Genomic DNA, 12,801 nt, shown 5'->3' with positions numbered 1-12,801 from the left:
AGGGGAAACACATGATAGTAATTGATCTTTTTTCTTTCTCCACAGAATGACAGGCAGAGAGTTTTTCTCTCATTTCCCAGAACTCTATCCCTTTCTTCTCAAACAGCTGGAAGCTGTAGCCAGTACAGTGGACAGGTAAAAAGTTTTTCAGAAGCCCATGATGATTTCTTCTGTTAAGAGTTATTTTCTGCCAGGTGCGGTGGTACAGGCCTATAATCCCAGCAGCTCAGGAGGCTGAGGCAGGAGGATTTCGAGTTCAAAGCCAGCCTCAGCAAAAGTGAGGTGCTAAGTAACTCAGTGAGACCCTGCCTTTAAATAAAATACAAAACAGGGCTGGGGATGTGGCTCAGTGGTCCAGTGCCCCTGAGTTCAACCCCTAGTACCACCCCCAGAATCCCCCATAAAAGAGGGCTTCCAGTCTCATCAGGGCAGTTAGAGAAGTTCATCGTTGCCCTTTCAACCACACCCTATCACTGGTAGTGGGATTTTTAGTATGGACATTAGAACATGTGCCATTATATTCTGCCAGGGGTATTTGCATATTGTGTGAATATATGTGAATAGTCTGTAATAGGAAAATAAAATTATATCAATGAGTTTTTCTTCTGTTTATGATACATTTCCTCATATTAGTAGTTTGTGCAGACAGACTTTGGCCCTAGTATGTTCATGCCTTAAATACATTTGGACACCAAAAGTTTCACATTTCATACTCAAGAGTAGTAGACTCTGCTTAAGCAAATGACTGACTTTGAGAAGAAAATCATGTGCAAGAGCCCAATCCCTGATTTTTCCTAGAGTTTTTTCCCTTTTGATGAATACTAGGAAGATATGAAATGAATGGAGAAAAAAGTGAAAAAAAAGGAAAACTCAAAAGAGTCTCACTTCATATACAGAATTAATTAATTACTTAATGAGAAAGGGTTTGAAGATAGTGCCTCAATTATTAAAGTTCAGATCTTTTGTGTACATCCACTTTTTTTTCAGTGATCTGGGGCAATTGGACCATCACCCCAGCATGTTCCTGTTACTTTTGGTGCTGGAGAGACTGCACCCCTCCCCGATGGATGGCACCTTTTCTGCTCTCAGCATGGTACCTTTTGTTCCCTTCATTATGAGGTAGTATCATCCTAAGTGAAAATACTGGGGGTGGTCATGGGAATTTTGTGAGGATATTTCAGTTTGTTTTTATTTCAGAAATTATTATATAATAAGAGATGTTAATTAATTAGTTTATGTTTTTCCTTGGGAGGGCTCTTGGATAGACAGGAGCAGGAGGCTTATTGCCCCTGTCCCAGACTACCCTCCAGTGTTTTAGTGGAAGGTTCTTCTCTCATGGGTGCACCCACTGTGTAAGTAGTGTTTTCCTTGGAGACATGCCTGCTAATGGGTGTGTGGTACTGATACAAGGTACTCTTTTGGAAAACATAGCCTGGATATTTGCATTATCCCTGTGTTGAGCTCACCCAGCATGGTGCAGACTTGCTCCTGGCATATAGCCCCTGTTGAGCAGTTCAAGAGGACATCAGGACACCTGGTTCTTCACTTGGAGGAATGTGCTAGGGCATGCAGGGGTGGCTTGTTGATGGCAATGCCATGTAGTACAAGTTCCCACTCATCTCCTTCAAGCTTGGAGTGCCTAAAAAATGAAACATGAACATAGAATATGCATGGAATTCAGAAACAGGCTTTCCTGCTTCGGGAGCCCATGGCCCCAGTTTTCATTTTGGATTAAACACCACAATAAGCAGGCCTTCAAAAAGTATTCACATTTTCTTGAGAAACACTCTGGAAGCCTATAGTACTGGTTAACTTTTACCTTTCTGCTTACTTCTTGACAAAACGGCAACTTCATTTTATTGTATCCACTGAAAATTGAAATGGACTTGGAGCAGAAGGATAAGAATACCAAACTCAAGAGAGTGTGTTTATTATTTATGTGGTGCTCTGGGTTCTACTTCTGGTTTCACAGAGCCGACTTATGCAGTTTATTGTGAGAAACCATTAAACATGAGATTCTGACGTGTGATTGCTGTGGCCATTTGCTTGCAACAAGTCCTGGCTGTGGCTCTGTTATCTTTGATCACAGAGATGACTCACTCAAGCGGTTTTGTTTCCTGATACACAAAGTTACCAGTCTCCTTCATTCAGCATTTGGTGATTCATTTTAGGAATTTGGGTGGTCAGTTTTACTTTCAGGTTCCCTTTTATGACTATCTGGGGGAAAAAACCCAAGATATAGTTTTAGAAAGTTAATGTAAGGGGGAAACGCAGAGAATCCCAGTGTACATTACAAACAAAAATATGCCATGGAGGGCTGGAGATGTGGCTCAAGCGGTAGTGCGCTTGCCTGGCATGCATGTGGCCCGGGTTCGATCCTCAGCACCACATACCAACAAAGATGTTGTGTCCGCCGAGAACTAAAAAATAAATATTAAAAATTCTCTCTCTCTCTCTCTCCCCCCCTCTCTCATTCTCTCTTAAAAAAAATATGCCATGGAACTTGGTCATCAGTCTGTGTTGAAAACATTGTTTGCAGGAGTTTTTTTTTTTTCTTTTTTTTTTTTTTTTTCTATCAGACTATGATGTGTTGGATCCTGGAAGCCACAAATTACTGCATTAAAAATATCTTTCTAAACTTATTTGTTTACATATAATCAGAATGCACATACTACTTATTATCTTAAAAGCAAATATTATATACAACAAAATTGCATTAATATAGAAAATTTAAATACTACTTTGGAGCTACTGTACTTAGTGTGTTTTTTAAAAAAAACAAAAACTAAAAAGACACAAAGTAAGAAGTTTTTAATCATATTGTCCTGATGAAAATGTTGTAGTCAATAGTTGCTTTCTGCCTGAATACAGGTTTATAGTGCACCACCAGAGGAGAAGCTCTGCAGTGGATTCCTTAGTTGGTCAGTAGGCTGGGATTCATTGAGGGTACATGTGTCATAAAGCAATGTTTCTCAAATTTTAAGTTATAAAGATACCACTTGGGAATCTCATGAATTCTGATTCAGTAGAGTCTGGGATGGGCCTGAAAATTGGCCTTTCAAACAGACTTCCGGGTAATATGATCCTGCTGGTCTAAGGACCACACTTTGAGTAGCGGGATTACATTTGGGATATTAAACATCATCAGAGTCATGTACATGAAGACATTTAATAAACTAGACAGGAGTAGGGTCACACTTGGATGTACTTGGTTAGGCTATTTAAGGAGTTTTATAAAAGTAGATTTTGACTCAGGAGTGTAGAATAAGCAAAGATGTATTCTGAGCAGAGAGGTCATTAGAAAAAAGCCTGCTTTTTTTTTTTTTTTTTTGTTTACCATGACTTCTAGCAAATTGCGCATCATTTTGCTTTTCCAGTACTAAAGGTTAGTTGATTGGGTTGATCAGCCATATGTAATCAGACACACATCTGTGGGATGGTGGTCCATGTCCAAATACACTCTTGTCCCTTGACCAACTACTGTGGTAAATGGAAGGAGCCTAGATTAAAATTAGAATATCCAGTTCTGAGTAGCATCAATTTGCTATAGCAACAACCTATGCTACCCCAAAATGTTCACTGGGGAGATGAACTATAAGTGGATCTTTAAAAAATAGCAAATTTGATAAAATTGCACACATTTGATTTAATGACCTCAGAGAACATTACTCATTAAGAATGTAAAAGATTGATTATGAATCCTATTATTCCAAAGCAATGTTTGTGGTTCTGATGAAGACTGAGCAGTTTTGATTTGGGGTAGCTGTTGAAAATATGGATGTACACATGGGAAATAGGTGGAGTTTTATCTTGATAGCATCCTTAATGGGAACATAAGTACTTAGAAGAGCTCTCATTAGACCCAAGGATACTCTGAATCTAGCTAAAGAGAAAATTTTCAGGTAGTGGGAGTTGCACAGTTGCTTTGACCATACTAAAGTGAATCCTACAATGCAAAGTCTATTAAAAGCCTAACAACAGCTTTTATTTCCCTTGATTTATGTATGCTTACCTGCTATTTCTATCCTCTCTGCATTGCTAAATACCATTTGTATTTTTAGTCCTTTGCTCCACATTTAAGAATATATCCAAGATTAAGGTTTTTGTTGTTGTTGACTGAAATCTTAGAAATCTCTGGTTTGGATTTTCTAGTTGCGTGTATGTGCTTGCGTGCACACAGTTATAATTGTTGCAACATCTTAGGGACAGAAATAATAATATTAATCCCAACATTTTGTTTACAAATTTTCTTTAATCCAGTGTATTTTATGTGCCTGATGTTTTGCTGGATCCAGGTCCGCAGTCCTTTAATATACTAATATGATAACTCCGATTTAGGACTATTCACCCTTCAGTTGAAATACCACAGAGCATAGTAATTCATGTTTTCAAAGGAAATGTGTCTGGCTTTTTGACACGCTCACTAGTGCCCACTGTCTGGGGCTTTCTAGACACTAGAAGTCTTTTCAGAGACTAAAATGTCTCCTGACATGCATCTTTGAATTCCTTTTCACAGGCAAGTTTCAAGTTTCCCTTGCAGAACTGTAAGAAACCACATATGCCCCAAACCTAGGATCCTGGAGTCTTGAAAAGAGCAAAGACCCAGGACTCAAAAGACTGGGTTCTGTCCAGGTTCTGACATTTACTAGTTGTGACACTTGGAAAAGGCTCTTTATTCTCTGCAACAGCCTGGTGATCTGTTTGAGGGAGCTGGGGCAGTTGGGAAAGTGGCTCTGTTGCTGAAAACTGAAATTGGAGCATCTGATTAATATCTGTGTAGAAACTCTGTCGTTGCCTTTCATTTGCTTTTGTGGTTGCTTTTAAAAGGTCTTCCCTCCCACCCTCAGCACTACACCTTTGGGCTTATTTTCATTACAAATGACTTTCAGCACCTCTTTTTCCCAATCCATTTTAGTCATTGTTCTCTTAAAGAAGTTTTCAGTGAAATCTACTCTTTTTCTGACAAACACTAAAGTACAAATAGCAATACAGTCTTAAACACATGGTATAGGGATTACCTATAGGGACCTATGTAGTAGAAACTTGTTAAGATGAAATATGAAAATCTAGCTGACAAAGAATGGAAAAATACATGTTTTATGTATTTTTGAAATATTTCATGGAAACTTCCTCTCTTATAAGAGAGGAAGGTGGGAATATAAAAATTGAGAAAAAGGATGGGAGAGGAGGGGAGGAGTAGTGGGGATAGGAAGGGCAGCAGAATAGAATAGACATTATGATTGATGTATGTACATTCCATGTATGTATTATATGTCAAATTACATTCTGCTGTCATGTATGACTAAAAAAAAAATAAAAATGAATCGTATGGTTAAAAAAAAATCCTCTGCAAGATTACAACCCTCCCCCCCCAAAAAAAAAGAGTTGATTTTTTAAAGATTGTGTCATTGGGAAGTAATATTGACTCTTGTTTTGTTTTCTTTGAAAGTTATATAATTCAGGTATTACCACTTTAGTCCTTACCCAGGCTATGAAGTGAAACAGCTCATTTTCCACGGTAGTGTGTTGGGGCTTTTGCAGGAGGCAGTAGCTGACTTCTCCTTCTATTTGTGATTGTAACACTGGAAACTCTCCTTCAAGATTGCACATCACATTTCTATCGGCCATATTCCCAGCATCCTTGTAGATAAATAAAGGACAAGATTTTTTTTTTTTTTAACAGAGAAATAAAGAAGCAGAGTGGCTACAGCACTGCTGAGCTGGAAGTCAGAAAAGTCCTCATTTTCTGTCCATCTCAGCTCCGGATCACCTCCCCTCCTCTATAGCCTTTGTCATTAAACCTCTTTTCTTGCCATTCATCACAACTGTAATGTGCTATCATGCTCAGTCTCCCCAAGTAAATCTTAATCTCTTTGCACACAGAAATAGTTGTGGGGTTTCTATGTTTTTTTGTGGGTTGTAGTACTTTTCTATAATTTGTTCAGGTTTGGATGCAGAGCTAGACAGAGTCACGTAAAAATGAATCAAATTTTGAAATTGTGACTTTTTGTCTGAGCAGTTGTGTATCTCTGAAGTACACAAGGGATTCCTAGTCCTACTATATTAGAGCCACATTTTGTATCCCACTGGTTACTAGTTATGTAGAAAAGAGGCCCTGATAATTTTCATATTTTACCTGGCTTTTGAGGAGTATTATGTTCTAATATAAGCTCTGACATTTTGTTTATATTGTGACTTCCCCTCTTTGACCCTGTTTCCTTTTCTGTCAAATTAAGATATTGGCCTTGTTGTTACCTAGGTCTGCTCTGGCCTCATGAGCCTGTGACCTGAGACCTTCCTGGACTGTAAACTTCTCTCCCCTGATTGCTTTTTAGGTACTCCTGTGGAAGCCCATCTTTCTGTCCCCTGCTGCATGTTTTAGAGCCATATGAGAGAAGCCTGGATTGATAAGAGTAGGAGAGGGGGTATTTTTTCTGTTTAAAATCATAGAATTATAAGTAAGCCAAAACAGGTGGGAAAATCCTCTCAGATTAATGCAGCTTGAATGGAAGACTCATGCAGGAGAGCCCTGTGTGCTTCAGGCTATAGATCAGTGTGATGGGAATAAATAATTCTGCTTATGAAATAGTGCTCCTAAGTTTGCTTATTAAGAAAAATTTTAGAGAGAGGAAGGAGTTGGTAGTATAATGGAGAGAGAGGGCACTTCCTTAAATATATTTCTTCAATATTCAGTTGATAAATGTGTATATGTAATTTACGTAGGGCAACAATGTATCCTTTCAATACATGTATACATGTATACAGAGTTAATAATCAGATCAGGGTAAGTGGCGTATCCACCACCTTATGTTTCTTTGTGTTGGTAACATTCAAAATCTGAGAACAGACTTTTTCATCCTGCTTTGGCATGTCTCTGCTAATAAACTAGAAACTCCTGAGGCCAGATATAGGTAAACTGCTAGAAAAGAGACATCGTGGCCTATGAGTGAGACCACATACCTGTACCCAGATAAATGATGTGCAAGTGAGCCCAGAATCATGTCAGTAATTTGAGGAAAGTGTAGGATGGGAATGTTATGCCTGGGGCCTACAGAAGGATTTTTCACTAGAAAGGAAAATATTTTATTAATGACCAAACCAGTTGTGTTGATATCAGACTGGATCATTAAATGTATCACTTGCAGAGAACTAGTAAGGATTCCCTAAGAGTAAGTCATGCCTGAGTCACCTCATTGTTAATGGGATTACTAGGATGGTGGATATAGACAGTGCAGCTTTATTTAATATTTGATTTACTTAAATGAAAACAGACTAGATTGCATGTTTATCAAATTTGTGTGTGAAGTAAACATTACAGGCAAGGGAATAGAAAATCAAAATAGTTTTCAAGCATAGGCATGACAAACACAATTTCAGCCTTGTGGCCGTTACCTCTGTGTGGCTATTACTTCTGTGTGGCTGGAGGGGAAGGGTTCAGTTGAAAGCCATATACTCTAGTTTCCATTTAATTTGTGATGTGTTGTTTTTGTTTGATTGTTTATATGTCTGATATAGTCCATAATTGAAAAGTAATATTCAAAATAGCTTTAGATTGATGGGCTGAGACTATCAAGATAACATTTAATAGAGATATGTATCATATTCTGATTTTTTCAATTAAAAATCATACACATGCAAAATGAGGGATATCTGGCTTCATGGAAGTTTTTATGAAAAGTAAACAACAAAAAAGTCTTGTGGAATGGGATTTCCTTGTGACCTGTGACAATTGTAGTGTGACAATTGCCACTTTTTGATAGCAGAGGCAATAATCCCCCTGAACTCTGTTGCTTAAACTAAACCCCACATTATTCTGTTTATTATTCTGCTCTGGGATCCCCATTTTAGAAGGGTCATTGATAAACTAATATTTATCCAGGGGAGGTGACCAACATAAGGAGGAAGCTAAACATCTGGAAATCATTAGAATGGAGAAGACTTAGAGGCAACGTGGTGATTGTCTTTACATACTTGATTGTCTTTACATACTTGAGGGCAGAAGGCACACAATTTCTTTCTTTCTTTTTTTTTTCCTTCTCGATAAAATAGTTGGAGATTTCAGCTTTTAATATAAAAAAGAGTTCTGTGAAAGTCAGCCTTCTCCATCAAGGACATAAAAATTTTCCTAATGCTGAGCTGTCCATAGTGTTTGAGGAAAACTGATCATACGTTGAGAATATTTTGTGAAGGGTTTCTGCAGTGTGTCTGTATTTGGGTTAGATGACTATCCAAGGCATCTATTTGGGATGTCTTATTTCAAAACAGTGGAACCACTCGGAATTTAGTAGATTCTAAATGGGCAGTGAATTACATGATAGAATCTTCCTTTAATGGAAGCATATTTGATGCATATTTGCAGATTTTTAAATGGATCTTCAGTTTCCCAAAGAAAGGGGTGCAGTTTTTAACGTGGCCTGCAAGGTTATGGTGATCTGCTCCTAAATGGTGCCCTCCAGGAATTAATTCACCTAAATTTAGCTTCTAAATAACTTCTATAACTTTGTTCTTAAAACATTTTTTGGCCTATGTGATGTTATGTCTGAAAAGCATTCCTTATTAATTTAATTATCTTTTTTTTGTGTGTGTGGTTGCTATATTTTTCTCTATTCCAGATGTTGGCTTAAGCCACATTTGTTTTCTGAGAAGCATAAGAAATATCTGAGTCTTTGAGAAGTTAGAGATGCTTTTCTGAATTGATTGAAATAGATAACTCTTTGTGGTCCAAACTTACCAGAGGAACTTTTTGAACGGAGATCACTGCAGAGAGAGTAGCAGAGTCCTCAAGCCTTGCCCATTACAAAAGTAGAAACACTCAAGAATAGGGCTTTCCCAGTACTGTTAATGTAGAATATCCTCTTCCCCCAGCATAGAATTCCCAGACTCCACCCTTCCTGTGGTTACCACTGATTTCCAGGAGGCTTAGGGAAACAGGGTACAGGAAATGAGTCTCCCTACACCATCCTCATTTGCTAAGAGTTGTTGGTGAAAGAAGGAACCTGCTACCTCATCAGTCTGGAAACCCTGACCTCTGGGTTTAAGTAGTGTGACTGTGTGACACCAGGCCAGGCTTTGGGCCAGATGTCAAGGTGAGATGTTCATTTCTGCTCAAGGGGTTTTCAGTTGCTCACTTTTCCTCTTTGCCTATAGACTAAATTATGCCCACTCTTTTTTTTTTTTCCACAGACATGTCAATGACCCCAGTGTTAGTTTCTTTGAGGCTGATTGTATCACAGGGACATATATTTGAAATAAAGCCATGAGACTTTGGTGATGGCATTTTAGGACTTAAATAAAGAAGACATAGAAGCAGCGTTTGGAAGGTTCTTTCCCAGTGCTGGTGGAATCACACTGGGCAACTGCCTACTCTGCCTCCTTACTGTGGCTCTGCCTAGTTTTTATTTGGAGAGCTGTGCTTGTGGCCTTCCGAGTTCTATGTAGCAGTAGCTGAGGTTCAGCATGTGAAATGAAATCATGTTTTTTGTATTCTATGGCTGTTTGCATAAAAATATATTCTGTTGTCTGACACCAATTTTTTTTCCCCTCTCGGTTCCTAAAGAGGGCCCAGCCAATTTCATCTCTGATGACAGATCTCTTTAAGACCTTTTTCTAAGTATGTCTTTGAGCAAGAGGAATGAGGAGTTCACCTCTTATGGAATGCATTGACAAAGCAAGCTAGAAAAACAAAACTTGTAGGGAAGAGCTTTTCTTAAATGTTATCTGTTACTTTAACAGGCCAATTCAGGTCATGTTAGAACAAGTTATTTGATCTGCAAACAATCTCATTCTTAGGTGAAATTTCTGACAATGATGATAATCTGTGGCCTATTGCTGCCATTCACTCTAAAACTTAGAATCCAATCAGTTGATTGTTGGCTAAACATTCCTTGTGTACTTAGTGGTGTTAGGTCTTGGGCAAAATGCTAAGTAAAGAAAAAGGTCTTCATCCTCAAAAAGAATATCCAGTCTAGCTGGTGAGATAGAACAACAGCCTGTAGGCCTGACCATGTATATTAACCACTTCCTTATAGGATATCTATCCTAAGGATAAGGCTTAGTGGGTTCCAGAAAGTCCAGAAAGCTTCCTCAAGTAGCAGAGCAGGGGAAAAAAGGAAATTCAGCTTGCCATCTCGAGGACTTTTAGAAGTCACTCATGGTGATTTCATGTGAGAACAAAGTCAGGCCATGCACTCTGCAGACAGTGGGGCCCAACAAGGGGGAGATTGTGATAGAGCTTTATGATTCATAACTTGGAAGTCATCATAAAGAGCTTTGCTTCTACTTGAACCATGGGTGACCCAAGAAATTCACAAAAATAAATGGCTTATTGTTTAACAGGAGAAATCATTGATATGGAATAAGAACAGTATTTGCCCCAAAGATGGCATTTTACTCTTGTGGGAATACTGAATAGTAATGGGGGAAAGTTTAAATTTAGTAATATTAAAATTTTTAAATGCTTTAGCAATATTTTTCCAAAAGGAACTGTCATTTTCTTGGCCATAAATATTTTCTCAAAAATAGTAGACAAGGTGCTCAGCAGGCATTTTAAATTCTAACTTAAGAATTTCACAGTACCAAGTTCCAAATGCTGACAATATGCAGTTTTTTATCCTATGTAGTAGGGATCATTTTAAGTCCAGAAGTATATATGTATATTTTTCTTTTCAAACAGATATGAATTAGGGAATAAATAGGCAGACAAAGATTAATTATAGTAGGCTTCAAATGAAGACATGGAAAAATAACATTATAATATGTTTTGGTTATCTTTCCCTGACTGGCATAGTTTTTTTCTACTCTGCTTCTGAGTCTTGACCCTTGCTAGACTATAGTAACCCTCCTGCCCAACCTCATTCTCAGGGGACAAGTTCAAAACCCCCACTGGTGCCTGAAACTATAAAGTACCAGATCCTACGTGTACTATGTTTGTTACTATAATACCACACACTATAGCTGTAACTTGAATTGTGGCAGAAAAACTAGCATGAATTTCTTTTTTCTCTCTTTACAGTTTCACAGGGACTACTTCATTTGTTCTTATAAATCTTACCACCAACCTGATTATTCTCTTTCCTTATTAAGTTGAGAACTTCTACTTTTTAGGAATCATCTTATCTTGGGCATATCTGAATTTCAAGCATCACTGTTGTTATGACTTGAACACAAGCACTCATTACTACCATGGTCAGTCTGATAAGTGAGGTGGCTGGCTGTTCACAGGTGGGTAGCATCTATATTGTGGATATGCTACACAAAGGGCTGACTCATGTCTCTGGTGGAACAGAGCAGGGTTGCATGAGATTTATTCATGCTATTCAAAATGGTACACAAACTAAAACGTATCAATTGTTTATTCCTGGAATTTTCCATGTGGTATTTTTGGGCCATGGGTAACTGAAATTGCAGAAAGCAAAACCTTAGCTAAGCAGGGACTCCTTCATTTATAATCTAGTTAAAACAAGCTTCATTAGTCACATTGGCTGGACTAGATGCATTGTGACCTGCATGCTTTTGCTTGTTCCTCCTTAGCTTATTTTTCTCACTCACCTGGAACATTGAGACATTCCGCTGCTTGTCTCCCTCCAAGCCAGTTACAGACATCCTCTTTTTTATAGTATATGTTCTCTTTTTTATGTTTATGATCAAGAAGTTTATTTATTGGCATTGGAGAATGTTTGCACTATTGCATGACTACATGAATTGAAAATATGTAAAATATATATGAAATTGGATGGACCCCTCTCATGAAAGAGAGAAAAGAGTAAATGGTCATAGGTCAGCATTAATAAGCATTTGTTTTACCATGTGTTCTCATCTCACTTGAATTTGTGACCATTCTTCATCACCATTAAATATATTTACTGAGGGCCTGTTCTGTGCCCTTGTCTAACATCCTGGGTCTCATCTCTTGTTTGAAAGAGAAGAGAGGTCTGCAGTCCATCTTCTGTGGTCAGATGTTAGAAAAAGTTCTGTGTTCATAGGCTCCTACTTCCTCCCCTCCTAATCATTCCTCAGACTACTGCAGCCAACTCCTTCTACCACTGCGCTGAAACTGTATCTAGAAAGGTGAAATTGTAGTGACCTCCTAGTTAAAAAAGCCATTGGATGCTTTGCAGTCATCTTTTTTGGTTTGTATCTGGAGTTGACACTATTGCAAACTTCCTTTCATATGATACTCTTTCCTCAGTGACCTTCTCTGGCCACTTCTTTCTGCTTCCTCCTGTTGCCTTTCAGATATTGATGCACCTCTTTGTCTTGCCCTCAGCCCACTTCTTTTTTGATCTTATGCACTCTGGAGTTGCCACACACCTACACTGATAAGTCAATTCTAGATCTGGAACTCATAGAATCAAATGAAGCTTGCCCACCCCCCTGCCCCCCACCAACTGGGAATTAAACCAGGGGTACTCTACCACTGAACCACATCCCCAGCCCTTTTATTTATTTATTTATTTTTTGGAGACAGGATCTCACTGAGTTGCTTAGGATCTTACAAAGTTGCTGAGGCTGGCCTCAAACTTGAAATCCTATTACCTCAGTCTCCCAAATCACTGGGGTTATAGTGATATACCACCTATTGGACAGCTTCTTCTGCCTGTGCCACAGGCACCCATAAGTTAGCAGTTTCAGTTACCTTGGCACACTGAGGGCTGAACATCCAGTCCTCTCCTCGTCACATGTAATGCCTGACATCACACTCCATCCACCTGGCAGAAGTTCCCTTCTCCAAAGAAAATGATGGAATCTGGACTCACAGAGGCTTCTCCACCGTAACTGACTCCTCATGCTTGCTCGGTTTTC

General features: G+C 38.6%; 1 protein-coding gene across 8 annotated transcripts in view; it reads left to right on the top strand.

Moving 5' to 3' along the window:
* LOC144370376 (transport and Golgi organization protein 1 homolog) overlaps positions 1-12,801 on the top strand; it is a 176,000-nt gene that overhangs the window by 61,876 nt on the left and 101,323 nt on the right. For 2 of the 8 annotated variants that reach the window (XM_078031125.1, XM_078031115.1), the window contains exons 5-6: positions 46-135; positions 988-1,119. The exons of 5 other annotated variants lie outside the window; for them this stretch is intronic. The gene's annotated coding sequence lies outside the window, so the exon portion shown is untranslated. The remainder of the gene's footprint in view (positions 1-45; positions 136-987; positions 1,120-12,801) is intronic. One more of the 8 variants, XM_078031116.1, reaches the window with a different exon arrangement.

The sequence above is a fragment of the Ictidomys tridecemlineatus genome, chromosome 14 (assembly GCF_052094955.1).
Source record: "Ictidomys tridecemlineatus isolate mIctTri1 chromosome 14, mIctTri1.hap1, whole genome shotgun sequence".
NCBI classification, from domain to species: Eukaryota; Metazoa; Chordata; class Mammalia; order Rodentia; family Sciuridae; genus Ictidomys; species Ictidomys tridecemlineatus.
This window is presented reverse-complemented; position numbering and strand designations above follow the sequence as displayed.